General features: G+C 39.7%; 1 long non-coding RNA gene across 1 annotated transcript; it reads right to left on the bottom strand.

Moving 5' to 3' along the window:
* Positions 1 to 1867: 1867 nt before the first annotated feature.
* Positions 1868 to 5290, bottom strand: LOC115062797. The gene is made up of 4 exons (XR_003842722.1): positions 5175 to 5290; positions 4497 to 4600; positions 3251 to 3419; positions 1868 to 2701 (listed from the first exon to the last, which is right to left on the bottom strand). It is a non-coding gene; the product is annotated as an uncharacterized LOC115062797 (long non-coding RNA).
* Positions 5291 to 15524: the final 10234 nt, after the last annotated feature.

The following is a 15524-nucleotide window of genomic DNA, read 5'->3' as shown; positions in this document are numbered from 1 at the left end:
TTATTATGCCCCAGGGCACAGTGTCACCCTGATGGACACTGGCCTCACTGAGGAAACGATCCTCTAGCTCTGCTAGTTCATATATATATATATATATATATATATATATATATATATTTGGAATGGACTTAGCATTTATTTTTTAAGAGCAATGCTTTTAGAAATAGAGCTAAGTAATCCATGTTTTGTCAAAATATTTGTTCATAGTGGCTATTAAGTGTTTTAGGCTTCTAGTTAAGAAAATGCATCTTAAATCAGTTTTATTTGGGGGATAAATAACACTGAAGAGCTTTCTAAAATTTATTCTTGTTCCATAATCACTTTCTGACATATAGACAAATATACAAAATCATACATATTACATATACATACACACACACATACACACACATGCACCCACGCACACACACACATACACACATACACACACATGCACGCACACACACACACATACACACACACACACATACACACATAAACACACATGCACGCACACACACACATACATACACACACACATGCACACACATGCACACACACACACACACACATACACACACACACATAGAAAGACTTGAAATAAAGTTATCCTACATGAGGACGACATATCCTGAATGAAGCAAAGCAGGGGCAGATGTAAACTCATAGCCGCTACCTACAATAGCGTGCATGAGCCTGTGTTAGCTCAAGCCAGAAACCAGTCCCTGTCAAGGTCCCTGTCAAGGTCAAAATAGCTGAATTTTAAAACATGATTTTTTTCAGTGTCGGTATAACTGACCCGTGTATTCAGTGGCCATAGTTGGACGCCAAGATAGGGAGAAAAGAAATTGTATTTTTACCTCTTTCTTCTAACTTGAGCCAAGTTCCAGCCATCCCACCCACCTTTCCGTGTTCTACAGTTCTGGTGCATCGCCTGTCCTTTTTACAGAAAAGCCATGGAGACCATGTTAGATGTGCTCTAACCAGTGTACAGTGGCCAAGAGGAGGCTCACTGCAGCATGGACATTCAAGCTAAGCCATGGTAAACATTGCCTCTGTCTCATTCTTAGCAGGTGAAATAGATGGGGGGAAATTCCAAAATAGAAAGAAGTAATGGGGGCAAAGACTCCTTCCAAGCCTAGACCCTCATCTGACTTGGACAGTAAACCAAAACCGAGTAAAACATAGCAAAACAGGACAAAATATTAATTTTGGCCATCTACACATTATTAAACACAAAGCAGGAAAATATAACCAAAGATTATGATGATTTATGCAGAAGAGAACAATGATAAAGTAACTTATAAAAGGGATGAATGGCAACTTTGACCTTATGCATGTCTTCACATTGAGTCATATATATGAACTTCTAACACATAAGATGCTACAATGACAGCCACCCTGAGCTATAATTCAAGGATAAACTCCATTTAGACAGATTGTTTATGTCTTTCAGTAATGTAACTCCATGCTCTGGTTTTCTTATAGATATATTTGACACTGTTGGTTCTCAATGCTCACAATTTCACACTAACTTCCAATTAAATTATTCTACCAATATTTCACCACATCCTTAATATATGTATATAATATATTACATACATATATGTATAATATATATACATACATATATATACAATTATACAATTCAAGAGATCATATCCCCCCAAAACAAGACATGAGAACAAACAGGACCATAGCTATACAAGTCCTATGTCCTGAAAAACATTGTTTTTAGGTCCACAGTTCTCGAGAAAGAGTTATGACAGAATAATAGTAACTTTAAAAAGAATTTATCCAGATTAACATGTGGAAAAAAACAGCTTGCCAAGGGAAACTCAAAACCTTTCCTTATCTGGGCATCAGGTAAGCAACAAAGTACGCACAAAACAAAGTTGATAGAGGGCAGGTGGGGGCTACAAAAGACCACACACTACAGCCGGCTGTATTGGGCTCTTTCCTCAGCTCACTAGCCTGCTTCCATTTGGGGGAGTATTTTTCTCACCTCTTTCTTAGTAAGCTGTGTATTTCTATTCCGTATCTAACTTCTCCCCCTCCTCCCCTCCTGGAATCCCAGATTTTCACCTACCCTGTTGTATGTATGTCTTGCTTTAAAATCTATTGTCTTGTCTGTGAGCTTTAAAAATCGTACCTTCCATATTAATTCCCTTCCCTACACATGCAATGACTCCATTTTCTCTACAGTTGAATGAAATTCTATCATGTATGTATACTACATTTTCACTATCTATTCATCTATTGATGGATCTCTATACTGGTTCCATTTCCTTCTATTGTAAGTAGAGAGCAATTCACAAGAATATGCTTGGATGCTCACCGTAGAAAATGGAACCCTTTGGGTATACACCAAGGGGTGATATAGGTGGGCCATGTGGTATTTCTCTTTCAAACCTTTTGAGAAGCCTCAATACTAATTTCTGGCCTGACTTTCTCTTACTTCACTTATTCCAGGAGAGCATCCAGGCTGTTGACTACCTGAAGTCAGGATGGTTCGTTCTTCTTCAGTTGCTCTCCCAAGGCCAGTTGTTTCAAGACATGTCCATGCCTACATGCGGAAGTGTGATTTAATACTTCCTTAGCTGTCTTTCAGTCTGGTCAATGGGAGGAGTAATATTGGCTGCCCCTTCCTTCATTTGTAGACTGGGGATGAACTGGGTTGCCTTTTCTTCTGGGTTTACCATGGTTTCTATTTTGTAGAAATCTAACAATGGAATAAATAAGCAATGATTTAATAATCATGTTTAAAGGATAAAATTGGTTTAACTAAAGCTTTTTTTTTCTCTCATTTTCTTATACCCCTTTTCCCATTGTCACCTAACTGGAGTCACTGTTTTGGTGAAGTGACATAGTAAAAATAGTGACAAGTGAGAAAAATTTTGGAAATGGAAAATGTTTAGGTCACAAACCATTATGTTTGCAAAATCAGATAAAAAGTCTCGTCTCCTTGTCTTCACAACTCATAAAAATGGTTGAGACTGTGGGAACCAGGAGAATCAGGAGAGTTGTGGGGAAAGCAAGGTTGGGGGAAAAAATGCAGGCTCCTGAGCTCACTGTCCTGTAGAAAGTTCTTCCCAGGGACAGTCTGAAATCTGAGGCAGAGCTGAGCCCTTGCCAGGAAAAGCTCAGAACCAGCGACATCCCAACGGACCTATAGCTGAACAGGGTTTCCAAAGATTGGGATGGACACAAAGCTGAGGCCTCCTCAAAGAGCACCTTCCTGCCAAAAATAACAAGCAGCTGAAGGTTGTACCCGAGAGATGGCAGAGGTTGCTGATGAAGGTTATGGTCTAATCATGGAGGATGCACCAGGGCCGAAGTCTCAGTGTTGATGAAGAAGGACTTCAAGTATAGGTCGTCCCCTTCTTTCCTCTGTGCCTACTGCTCAGAACTTGAGGAGCTCCCCGAAAACAGAGTCCAGTCTGCAAACATAGGGCATTGCAACAAGTGATTCTCTCTATGGGAGGCATCTAGAAATAACTGGGGAAACAGTTATTACCCAGCAATGGAAGACTGGGTCTAGTGGACAGAAAGTGAGGATTTGGATAATTCTATAACTGATAATTCTACAATGTATAGGATAGTTCCCTCCAAACCAGACTTGAAGGTCAGCCTAGTTAAGTTTGAGAAACTATGTCCTACACTGAGATCATTTTTGGCCTATTGTTAAATCAAGAAATTTGTAAAAGAAATTACGTCTATTTTTTTAAAAAGTAAAGAAAACCATATCTAGTGGATAGACTGAAATTTATAGTAACTTTCTTATGCTTGGCATACTTACCAACAGGTCACATCCCACATAACCTAAATTGAAAACAGTCTGAAGAGAGCATTGTACTTCATACATGCAGCACCCCGAGGACCACATCTTAGTAACAGGGCACACTCTCAGTTGTCAGTCTTTCACCCGTGACTTTCACTATTGACTGCCTGGGGCTGCACCCCACTGCCTCACTGCCTCTTCTTAGCAACACAGGGGGAGCAATCGCACTGATACTCTGGAACAAAATTGCAATTCAAAACTGGAAATAGGATTTCTGCTCAGTGTGTGTTACTTACACATTACCCTAAGACACCCTTCAGGGGCTGGAGAGATATCTCAGCATCTAAGAGCACTAGTTGCTCTTCCTGCAGCCCTGGGTTCAATTTCAAACAAAGCACAAGGTGGCTCACGGGAATCTGTAACAAGATCTGATGCCTTCCCTGGTATGTAGGCCTATGTACAGACAGAGCACTTATTAATAAATCTCAAAAATGAAAATGACATCCTTCAGAGACAACTGAATGTTATTCCTGTAATTTAAAATAATCACTACTCAGTTATGCACTTATTATAACATTTTGGGAGGGAGGAAAGAGAATCCTAAGTAGCTTAATAGTATTACAAAGTACCCAGTATCAAATAGGAAATGGAGAAGAAAACTGGGAAACAGAGAAGAGACACTTAAAATGGTGTCGTAAATAAGAGGGGACAGAAGACAGGAGAAAGATTAACATACCCGGCTAAGCCATGTGGGATGCCTTTCTAACCTGGGGCAATGGGTCCATGAGCAGTTATTTCAGGTGAAATGGTCTTTCTTCCACACTTTCCATTTGGCGTTTCCTAAGACATGGCAAAGCAAGTCACTAACTGGGAGACTATCATCAGAGACAAACTCAAAATGTTTCCAAAAAGAGCAGAAATGAAAGCAAAAAAAAAAAAAAAGTCAAAGACAAGGAGAATAAAGGAGGGAGGGACCTAGAGGAGAATGAAGAGAAATGAAAAAGAGGAGCAAAATGATCTGCCAGCAATTGCAGTGAATAATAAATCAGCCTTCTTCACGGCATGACCGAAGTATTCCATTTTTATGTGAAGGCAAATAACTGTGAAGTATCACCAACATAAACACTGATTAAAAGAGATTAAATGTCCTGAGATGAAATGTCATAACATTACACACTGTCAGTTTGCAGTGTTCCCAAAATGTTAATGACCTCCTCTTCAGCTGTTACTATCAGGGGGGAGATATCAGGGGAGGTAGCCCTCAACTGTAGAGCTCCAGGGACAGGGATGGACTCAGAAGCTCGTCCTGTCCTCTCCCTCTTAACGGATAAAATGCCACTGAAAATGAGTCAGTGACATTTGCCCATGATTCAGAGGGGACTACTTTTTTTGTTTAAATTAAGTTTTATTTTACCTGAAAGTAGTTGAGTTTATCTTCCCATTTCAATAATGTTTCAGACCCGATTCAGTCAGCCTGAAACACTCTTTAGAATAATGGTCCTTTATCTTTCCCAGTGACATTTCTCCAGCAACAGCAACATCTGCAGAAGATTTAGGAAGTGACAGTTCATCATTTCACAGACTAATTCTGGAATAAAAGTGTGAGGCAGGGTGAATGCATAACGACTTTACCACTTGCCAGGCATTTTAAAGAGTATCTTCTGAGAGGCCGGCCCCCTTCCCTCATTTACTTCAATAAAAATCATTAGTACTTCCGAAAACTACAATTATCATTGCTTCCAAGCTAAAAAAAGAAAAAGAAAATAGGCCATCACTTTGTGGCCACTTCATTTAACTATAGCACTGGCTCAATGACTCTCATCGAGTACACATTTCTCAGCAACTCGCAGCACTTTAGCATATGAACCTTCAAGTATGTATGTGTGTATGTGTCTATATACATAGAACACTATATATATATATATATATATATATATATATATATATATATATATATATATGAGAGGTTCTTGGACAGAGTCCCTTCAGGCCTTCACTCTCAGCCAAGGGGCGGAGCTGAGACCCAGACCCCTGGGCACCTTCCTTGCCAGAGGAGAGTCAGCCTCCAGGGAGGGTTCAGACCCCAGGACTCAGGAGGTGGATCAGAGCTCCAGACTTCTGGACAACTGCCCTGCAAGAGGAGAGCTTGCCTGCAGAGAGTGCTCTGACCACTGGGACTCAGGTGAGAGTTGGACTCCCAGGAGTGCTGACAGAGGCTAACAGAATCACAGGAGGATCAAACTCCAGCCAGAGACAGCTTGAACATTAACACCAGAGATGACCAGATGGCAAAAGGCAAACATTACAATCTTACTAACAGAGACCAAGACCTCTCACCATCATCAGAACCGAGTACACCCAACTCAGCGAGTTCTGGATACCCCAACACACCCGAAAAGCAAGACTCGGATTTAAACTCATATCTCATGACGGTGGTAGAAGATTTTAAGACGGGCATTAATAACTCACTTAAAGAAATACAGGAGAACACTACTAAACAGGTAGAAGCCCTTAAAGGGGAAACACAAAACTCCCTCAAGGAATTACAGCAAAACACTGCTAAACAGATAGAAAAACCTTAAAGAGGAAAAGCAAAAATCCCTTTAAAAATTACAGGAAAACACAACCAAACAGGGATGGAATTGAACAAAACCATTCAAGACTTAAAAATGGAATTATAGACAATGAAGAAAACCCAAAGTGAGACAACTCTGGAGATAGAAACCTTAGGAAAGAAATCAGGAAACATAGATGTGAGCATCAGCAACAGAATACAAGAGATGGAAGAGAGAATCTCAGGTACAGAAGATTCCATAGGGAACATGGACACAACAATCAAAGAAAATGCAAAATGCAAAAAGATCCTAACTCAAAACATCCAGGAAATCCAGGATACAATGTGCTGCTTGTGGACGTTGTACATCGTGGTGCGCACTAGGCTCCGCACCACGATGTACAACGTCCACAAGCAGTCCCTTATGAATATCGATGCAAAACTACTCAATAAAATCCTCACAAACCGAATCCAAGAACACATCAAAATGATCATCCATCATGACCAAGTAGGCTTCATCCCAGGGATGCAGGGATGGTTTAATAGACAGAAATCTATCAATGTAATATACTATATAAACAAACTCAAAAGACAAAATACACATGATCATCTCATTAGATGCTGAGAAAGCATTTGACAAAATCCAACACAAACCAGTAGCCAACATCAAACTAAATGGAGAGAAACTCAAAGTAATCCCACTAAAATCTGGGACTAGACAAAGCCTGCTTGTGGACGTTGTACATCGTGGTGCGGAGCCTAGTGCGCACCACGATGTACAACGTCCACAAGCAGTTCTTAAAGAACTACAGGCAAACACTACTAAACAGGTAGGGGAAACACAAAACTCCCTCAAGGAATTACAGCAAAACACTGCTAAACAGATAGAAAAACCACAAAAATCCCTTTAAAAATTACAGGAAAACACAACCAAACAGGGATGGAATTGAACAAAACCATTCAAGACTTAAAAATGGAATTATAGACAATGAAGAAAACTCCTGCTTGTGGACGTTGTACATCGTGGTGCGGAGCCTAGTGCGCACCACGATGTACAACGTCCACAAGCAGTCCCAATTAATTTTATGAAGCCACAATTACTCTGATGCCTAAGCCACACAAAAATCCAACAAAGAAAGAGAACTTCAGACTAATTTCCCTTATGAATATCGATGCAAAACTACTCAATAAAATCCTCACAAACCGAATCCAAGAACACATCAAAATGATCATCCATCATGACCAAGTAGGCTTCATCCCAGGGATGCAGGGATGGTTTAATAGACAGAAATCTATCAATGTAATATACTATATAAACAAACTCAAAAGACAAAATACACATGATCATCTCATTAGATGCTGAGAAAGCATTTGACAAAATCCAACACAAACCAGTAGCCAACATCAAACTAAATGGAGAGAAACTCAAAGTAATCCCACTAAAATCATGGACTAGATTGTACTACAAGCTGTATTACAAAGCATTTGTGATAAAAACTGCATAGTACTGGTACAGCAACAGACAGGTAGTCAATGGAATAGAAATGAAGACCCAGAAATGAATCCACACTTCTATAGTCACTTGATCTTTGACAAGGGAGCTAAAACCATCCAGTGGGAAAAAAGACAGCATATTCAACAAATGGTGCTGGCACAACTGGCAGTTATCATGTAGAAGAATGCAAATTGATCAATTCTTATCTCCTTGTACAAAGCTCAAGTCTAAGTGGATCAAAGACCTCCACATAAAACCAGAGACGCTGACATTTATAGAGAAGAAAGTGGGGAAACATTTCAAAGGTATGGGCACAGGGAAAAAAAATCCTGAACAGAACAGCAATGGCTTGTGCTGTAAGATCAAGAATCGACAAATGGAACCTCATAAAATTCCAAAGCTTTTGTAGGGCAAAAGATACTGTCAATATGACAAAAGGCCACCAACAGATTGGGAAGGGATTTTCATCAATCCTAAATCTGACAGGGGACTATTATCCAATATATAGAAAAAGCTCAAGAAGCTGGACTCCAGAAAATCAAATAACCCCATTTAAAAATGGTGAGGATGTGAAGAAAGAAGAACACTCCTCCATTGCTGATGGGTTTGCAAGCTTGTACAACCACTCTGGAAATCAGTCTGGAGGTTCCTTAGAAAATTGGGCATAGTACTACCGGAAGACCCAGCAATACCTCTCCTGGGCATGTACCCAGATGATGTTCCAACTTGTAATAAGGACATATGCTCCACTATGTTCGTAGCAGCCTTATTTATAATAGCTGGAAAGAACACAGATGTCCCTCAACAGAGGAATGGATACAGAAAATGTGGTACATTTACACAATGGAGTACTACTCAGCTATTATAAGCAATGAATTTATGAAATTCTTGAGCAAATGGATATATCTGAAGGATATCACCCAATCACAAAAGAAGTCACTTGATATGCATTCACTGATAAGTGGATATTAGCCCAGAAACTTAGAATACCCAAGATACAACTTGCAAAACACAAGAAAATCAAGAAGACCAATGCGTGAATACTTCATTTCTCCTTAGAATGGGGAATAAAATAGCCATGGAAGGAATTACAGAGACAAAGTTTGGAGCTAAGATGAAAGGATGGACCATCCAGAGACTACCCCACCTGGGGTTCCATCCCATAATCAGCCACTTAATTCAGACACTATTGCACATGCCAGCAAGATTTTGCTGAAAGGACCCTGATATAGCTATCTCTTGTGAGGCTATGCCAGTGTCTGGCAAATACAGAAGTGGATGCTCAAAGTCATCTATTGGATGGAACACAGGGCCCCCAATGGAGGAGCTAGAGAAAGTACCCAAGGAGCTTAAAGGGTCTGCAACCCTATAGGTGGAACAACAATCTGAACTAATTAGTACCAACAGAGCTTGTGTCTGTAGCTGCATATGTAGCAGAATGTGGCCTAGTCAGCCATCATTGGGAAGAGAGGCCCCTTGGTCTTGCAAACTTCCTTTGCCCCACATACAGGGGAACGCCAGGGCCAAGAAGTGGAACTGGGTGGATAGGGGAAAAGGACAGGGGGAGGGTATAGGGGACTTTCGGGATAATATTTGAAATGTAAATGAAGAAAATATCTAATAAAAAAAGAAACTATTAAAAAAAAGAACAAAAGAAAAAGAAAAGAAAAGAAAAGAAAACTGGAAGGTAAGATATTAAAGCTAAGCTGGAGATGAAGAGAATAGAGAATCTTGTTTCATTTACTCTACATTTAGGAAAAAGTTCTTTTGTGGATTTGCTTTTGATCTGCTACATAAATATATCTGCAGATTAGAAATTCACGAGAGGAATTCACTTGCTCCAATAGTCCCTGGGTAATTAAAAAAATGGCGTTGGCTTCCATCGTATTTCATGATGTTCAAACCTTCCCATGCTCCCAGTAGGCTGTTTTACTGTGAGGATACTGGGCATCTTCCTAAACCAGGCCAGCTCATTCAAAACCACAGACATCTGTATACCCGGTGGGAGAAGACTATCTTCCCCATGGAGTCGATGACGTTACTCCTCATATATACATATATACTGGTCTGGCAAATAGATGTGCTTTTCCAACATTTTTTTTTTAAGTAGACAAATATCCAACATGGAAATTGCATAAAAGAGCACAGGGAGGTAGAATTTTCCTTGATAATATCTATCTCACTTTCATAGATAATATCTATGCCACTTGAGTTATTCTCTTTGACCCTCTACAATCTCAAAGTTGCCAGTGGCAGGATTGGAAATTGCTATACAGAACTTCCTTTTTTATTGTTTGCCAAGTATTCCACTCCACAGTAGTCTGCTAAATGTCCTGAGCATGCAATTAATTCATTAGCACTCTGGGCTTTTGTGTCTTCTGGAGTCTTCCAGAAAATGCAGCATTCCTGGAAGGAGAAATATTTTAAGCAGCCGGGGAATTATTCTGTCAATTCAATTTGTAATGGGGAAGGTAGGCTGACAGCCAAGCCCTTAGGAATAGGGCAGAGGGAATGGAGGATAAAGAAAGTGAGATAGATATTATCAAGAAAATACTGCCATACTTCCTGAGGTTTACGAGACCCACCTACACCGGTATCAGTAGTAAAAATAACTTTAAAATGGCTAATATAAGAGATATTCTCCCAAGTCTTTATGTCCTGACTTATTTTATATATTTCTTACTTCATTCCTTAATGTACAAATTTTATGTATTCCATATAACATGCTTTCAATTAAAATACTATTCTGCATATGCTAGGTAAGGAAATTAAGACAAAGAAGAAATAAAGTCATAGCCCAAAAGAGACAGAGCCAAAACTCAAATCTCTCTGCATTAGAGTTCTGGGGGCTGAGATAGTACTACATAATATTTCATCTTTCCAGAGAGTAGACAGTTGCTTCTCTAATGCCTTCTTTAGAGTAATCATCTAGATTTTAATACCAAAGCAAAGACCCCTTTGAATATGTCAAACACTTCATACAAAACTAGGAGATCTTAGAGAACTGTTTATTGAGGTTTTCTTTTTTTTTATTAGATATTTCCTTTATTTAAATTTCAAATATTATCCCCTTTCCTGGTTTCCCCTCAGGAAACCCCCATCCCATCCCTTCCTGCTGCTCACCAACCCACCCACTTCTACTTCCCTGTCCTGACGTTCTCTTACACTGGGGCACTGAGCCTTCATAGGACCATGGGCCTCTCTTCCCATTGATGTCTGACAAGGCCATCCTCCGCTACATATGCTGCAGGAGCCATGGGTCCCTCCATGTGTACTCTTTGGTTGGTGGTTTAGTCCCTGGGAGCTCTGGGTGTACTGGTTGGTTCATATTGTTCTTCCAAGGAGGCTTTCTTGCAGTTGTGAATCAAAGCATTGACCATCTGAATAAGGATTTTGCCTGATTGAATGCTACATTTCCAGGTTTGTCATATACCACAACAAAGCTGTGCTGCAAAGTGCCAGGAAATGAAACACACATGAATTTTAACATGAATATCATTTGTCTATTGTAGTTATTCAGGAAAACCTGGTCATCTTGGGACATTCACCCTTTATCCAGATTAGTAAAGCCAAATTCGTGGCTTTGTAACTGGCTCTGAATCTTTGATGGGGATGATCAATATCAGCCATTATCTTGACTGTTCTGACTGGCACTCAGATGTGATATGATTTAGAATGCTTGGGCACTCTAAAATGAGGGTTCTCTTTGGGAATATCTATACAATCACAGGGAGGTCAACTAGATGATATCATATATAATTATGTCTTTAATTAAGGAAAATGTAAATCTCAGAGAGATGGGCTGATTTACCTAAAAATCACAGACCTTTAAGTGAAGACAGCAGGTCTAATTACATAAATAAGACAGAAAAAGCAGAGCGCTGTCTCATAAAATGAAACATTTGGTTTTTTTTAAACTGCTTTTGAAGAAAGCCCAACAGTGGCTAAGAGCACTGTTCTTTCAAAGGTCCCAAGTTCAATCCTCAGCCATCTTCGGGTGGCTTGCAACCATCTATTATGGGTTACCACAACCACCTGCTGCTGTCTTCTGGCACACAGGTACACATCACGATAGAGAATACACCTCATACACACAAAATAAAGAAATCTTAAGAAATGAAAAGAAAGGAAGTTCAAAATCCATACAGCAAGAGGGAAAACATGGAACATAAATCTTTTAAATGACTTTCTAGAGTGTACAAAGAGCCGTGTCCAGCTTAATAACGAAGGAATAGTCTCTTATTTCAAACAAGATGATTTTAATAGGAACCCAGCAAAGATATCCATATGAAAAATAAATTTTAGTAAAATAGAAAGGCAATTAATCATTAAAATAATGTAAATTAAAATCTTGTTATTCTTGAGANGATACACTAACATATTTAAATGTAATAAGCTGAAATTGCCAAGTGTTTAAAGATCCTGGGGCAACTGTACCATCAGACCCTGACCACAGGCATAGGTTTTTTCACAGCTCTCTGACGGGCACTTTGGACACTTCTTACAGAAACAAACACACTCACTTTATGACCCTACAGTTCCTCTTCAAGGTGTATTTATCTAAGAGAAAAGCAAACACATATTCACAAAGACCTGTATGCAGGTGCTCCTTAAAAAAACAAAAAAACAGAAAACGTCCTCCTAAAATAAAAGGGATGTGACAGCCCGTCATCTGATACATAGACAGATCACATGTGAGCAGTTCTATNGCAGAATTCTACTCATTAGCATGAATGGAAAACTACCTAAAATAATTCAGAAAATTCCCAGAAGAAAGTACGTAAGAAAAATCAAACAAAGACTATGTTCTATAAGCTCATTTTGTAATAATTCAAGAAAATGGAACCNGTAATGACTGAAAGCCAGTCAGTGGTTGCCTTGTATCAGGAGACTGGGGAAGAGAAGGCCTGCCAAAAACTAGTCAGAAATTTGGTTGGTATAGAAATTTTATCTGTAGAGGGCCACAGAGATGTGTCTGTGGCTAAAGGTGCTTGCTGCTNTTNCTGGGGAACCAAGTTTTGTTCTCAGTAGACAACTTACAACTGTCTGTANGTCCTGCTTCAGACGTTCTCGCGTGGTCTTCTGGTCTCTGCAGGCACCTGCATACATATGTGATGCTCACATACGGACTCACACACAAATAAAAATAAAATAAATCCAAAAACGTGAGTAGGGATTAAATCCAATCTCTTCTGCTGGTGGGCTGGCCCTTCGCATCTCTCCTAGCCATGGACACATAAGCTCTGTGCAGTGTCATGGTTAATTTTAAGAGTTGAGTCAAATTCACTGTATAAAGATTTACTTTTCTTTTACCCGTGACAAGATGAAGTTAACAGGTCCNCAGACCACTGATTGAAGAGACAGAAAGAAAATAACATCTGAAAATAAAATGAAAATAAAATCTCTAGCTGCTGCTTCCTCTTAGTAAACAAAACAAAAAAACAAACAAAACAAACAAAAACAAAAAAAACAAAAACAAAAAAAAATATTATGAAAGAAGTGTGAAAACACTTTGGCTTCACAGAAACCCATTAAGAAACACTGAAAAGGTAAGGCAAGGAAAACAGGTTCAAACGGGCAAATTCTCCATCATCACACTGGACAGAATTGTCGTTTCTCTCTAGTTACAAAACCTAAAATCAAAATTATATAAGTATCATTTTCAATATTTTTTCGTTTAAAAGGAATTCTTTCCTTTCTGCGTAAATTGGGAGCATACTCATCTCGGTGTAACTTTAAATTGATTTTCTTGCACCTTTAAATTGATTAAAGCACCTACAGCCTGTTGTCCTTATGGAGAGCTATGGGAGAAATTCTTTAGGTGTTGTAGCTTTCAATCCATCTAGCTGGCTGGGTGGCCTTAGCGGGAGCAAGCTCAGCAAACGGGGGTCTCCAGCTATAAAATGACTGTAGTGACGTGACAGGTGCTTTGTGAGGCAGACCCATTCATAAGCATTTAAGAAGCGGGAAACTTGGCATCAAACAGCGGCTTCCTATGTCCTAGTGCGGCTAGATACCCGTTTCCTCAGTGGAATCTTATGGCCGCAGTCTCATTGCCCTCTCAGCCTTGTCTCCAGCCTTGATCTTGCCTCCCTGGCAAAGTATTCTCCGCATTTCTACCTCAGCAAGGGCTCCTGGCAAAGGAAGGGGCAGGGAGGACTTGCCACCTGCTTGCCTTTGATGTAACCTCTTGAGAAGAAATGACATCCAAAAGCAAACTTCCCAGAATGGATAAAAGCATTGTTCCCACGTATGCAGAGTTACTATTTCCTGATGTACACAAGAGTAGTAGTTTTAATTACATGTCCAAGAACCCGTTCTAAGCCAGAGTATTAACCATCCCATGTAAACACACACGGTTCTCTGTATACATCCTTTTCTATTGCTGAGCCAAAGTCCATGACCAAGAACAGCATGGGGGAGAAAAAGAGTATTTCATCTTACTGGTTATCATTCTTCATGAAGGAAAATCAAGGATCTCAAGGCAGGAAGGAGCCTCGAGTCAGACATTATTAACGCAGAGGTCATGGAGGGATGCTGCATGGTGGCTTTCTATCCCGGCCCAGACTGGGCTGGGTCCTCCTCTATCAAACATGAATTAAGAAAATGCCCCAACAGTCTGGTCTACCTCTCATGAAAGCATTTTCTCAACTGAGCTGGTCTCTGCTCAGATGACCTGGGCTCATATGGAGTTAACAACAACAAAACATAAGTTATCCAGCATACACAAAGACTGATTTTATCTACACGAATAGCAGTTACCCTTTTAGTGAGTACCTTTTGGCGGCCAACAATGAACATTGTATCATTTAATCTTTTCAGAGACTCAGCAAAGTAGTAATAGTAGTTGTAGTCGTAGTATTCCCATTTTATATATAAACTGGTCAGGACTGAAAGAAAATAAGAAAATTCAAAACGTGGTCAAGAATTGAACCTAAGAGACTTTGTAAACCTCTTTAGGTTTGTAAATCTCTCTGTACATCTTAAAGGATAATATGAACTTCCCAAAAGGACAGTAAGAACAAGTTGAACCTAGAGGAGGATTTGAGTAGGGGGCCTAACTGTAACTCTTTATCTTGAGTCCTGCATCCCAATCATGGCACCAAGCGTCAAGAACCTAAGGCTGCAGGCCTGAACGTGGTGTCAGGGGAAGCTTTCCCTCTATCTCACCTCTCCTCACTCCCAAAAGTCTTATTCAACAAACAACTTTCATTTCCTGCTATGCTGCCTACCATCACAATTCACAGTAACATTTTATATAAGCTTGTCCTTTTATGCGCAGTTGGTTTTTTTTTTTTTTTAATTGATTGGAGATAACTAGGTAGGCTGGGCAGCAAAGAGAACTAACTAAAGAGGAAAGGTTGTATGTGGGTGGATGGGAGGTCAATGGGGAGAAACAGGAATCAGAAGTATATCTGTAGGCTCTTGGGAAAAAATGACTAAGTAAAATAAATGCGATCATTTGAAGCAGTCAGTCATTGTGTACTTGGTAAGAAGGGGAGGATGATTTTACTGTTTCTCCCACTCAGTCATTTTAAAGCAATCCAAGTATCTGTTTTCCCCAGAAGGAATTGAGATGGTATAGATCTGTTATCTACACAGAGAATTTGGGGAGGATTAGAGCCGCCTTCTTCTTCTTCTTCTTCTTCTTCTTCTTCTTCTTCTTCTTCTTCTTCTTCTTCTTCTTCTTCTTCTTCTTCTTCTTCTTCTTCTTC

This window comes from Mus pahari, chromosome 21 (genome assembly GCF_900095145.1).
Source record: "Mus pahari chromosome 21, PAHARI_EIJ_v1.1, whole genome shotgun sequence".
NCBI lineage: Eukaryota > Metazoa > Chordata > Mammalia > Rodentia > Muridae > Mus > Mus pahari.
This window is presented reverse-complemented; position numbering and strand designations above follow the sequence as displayed.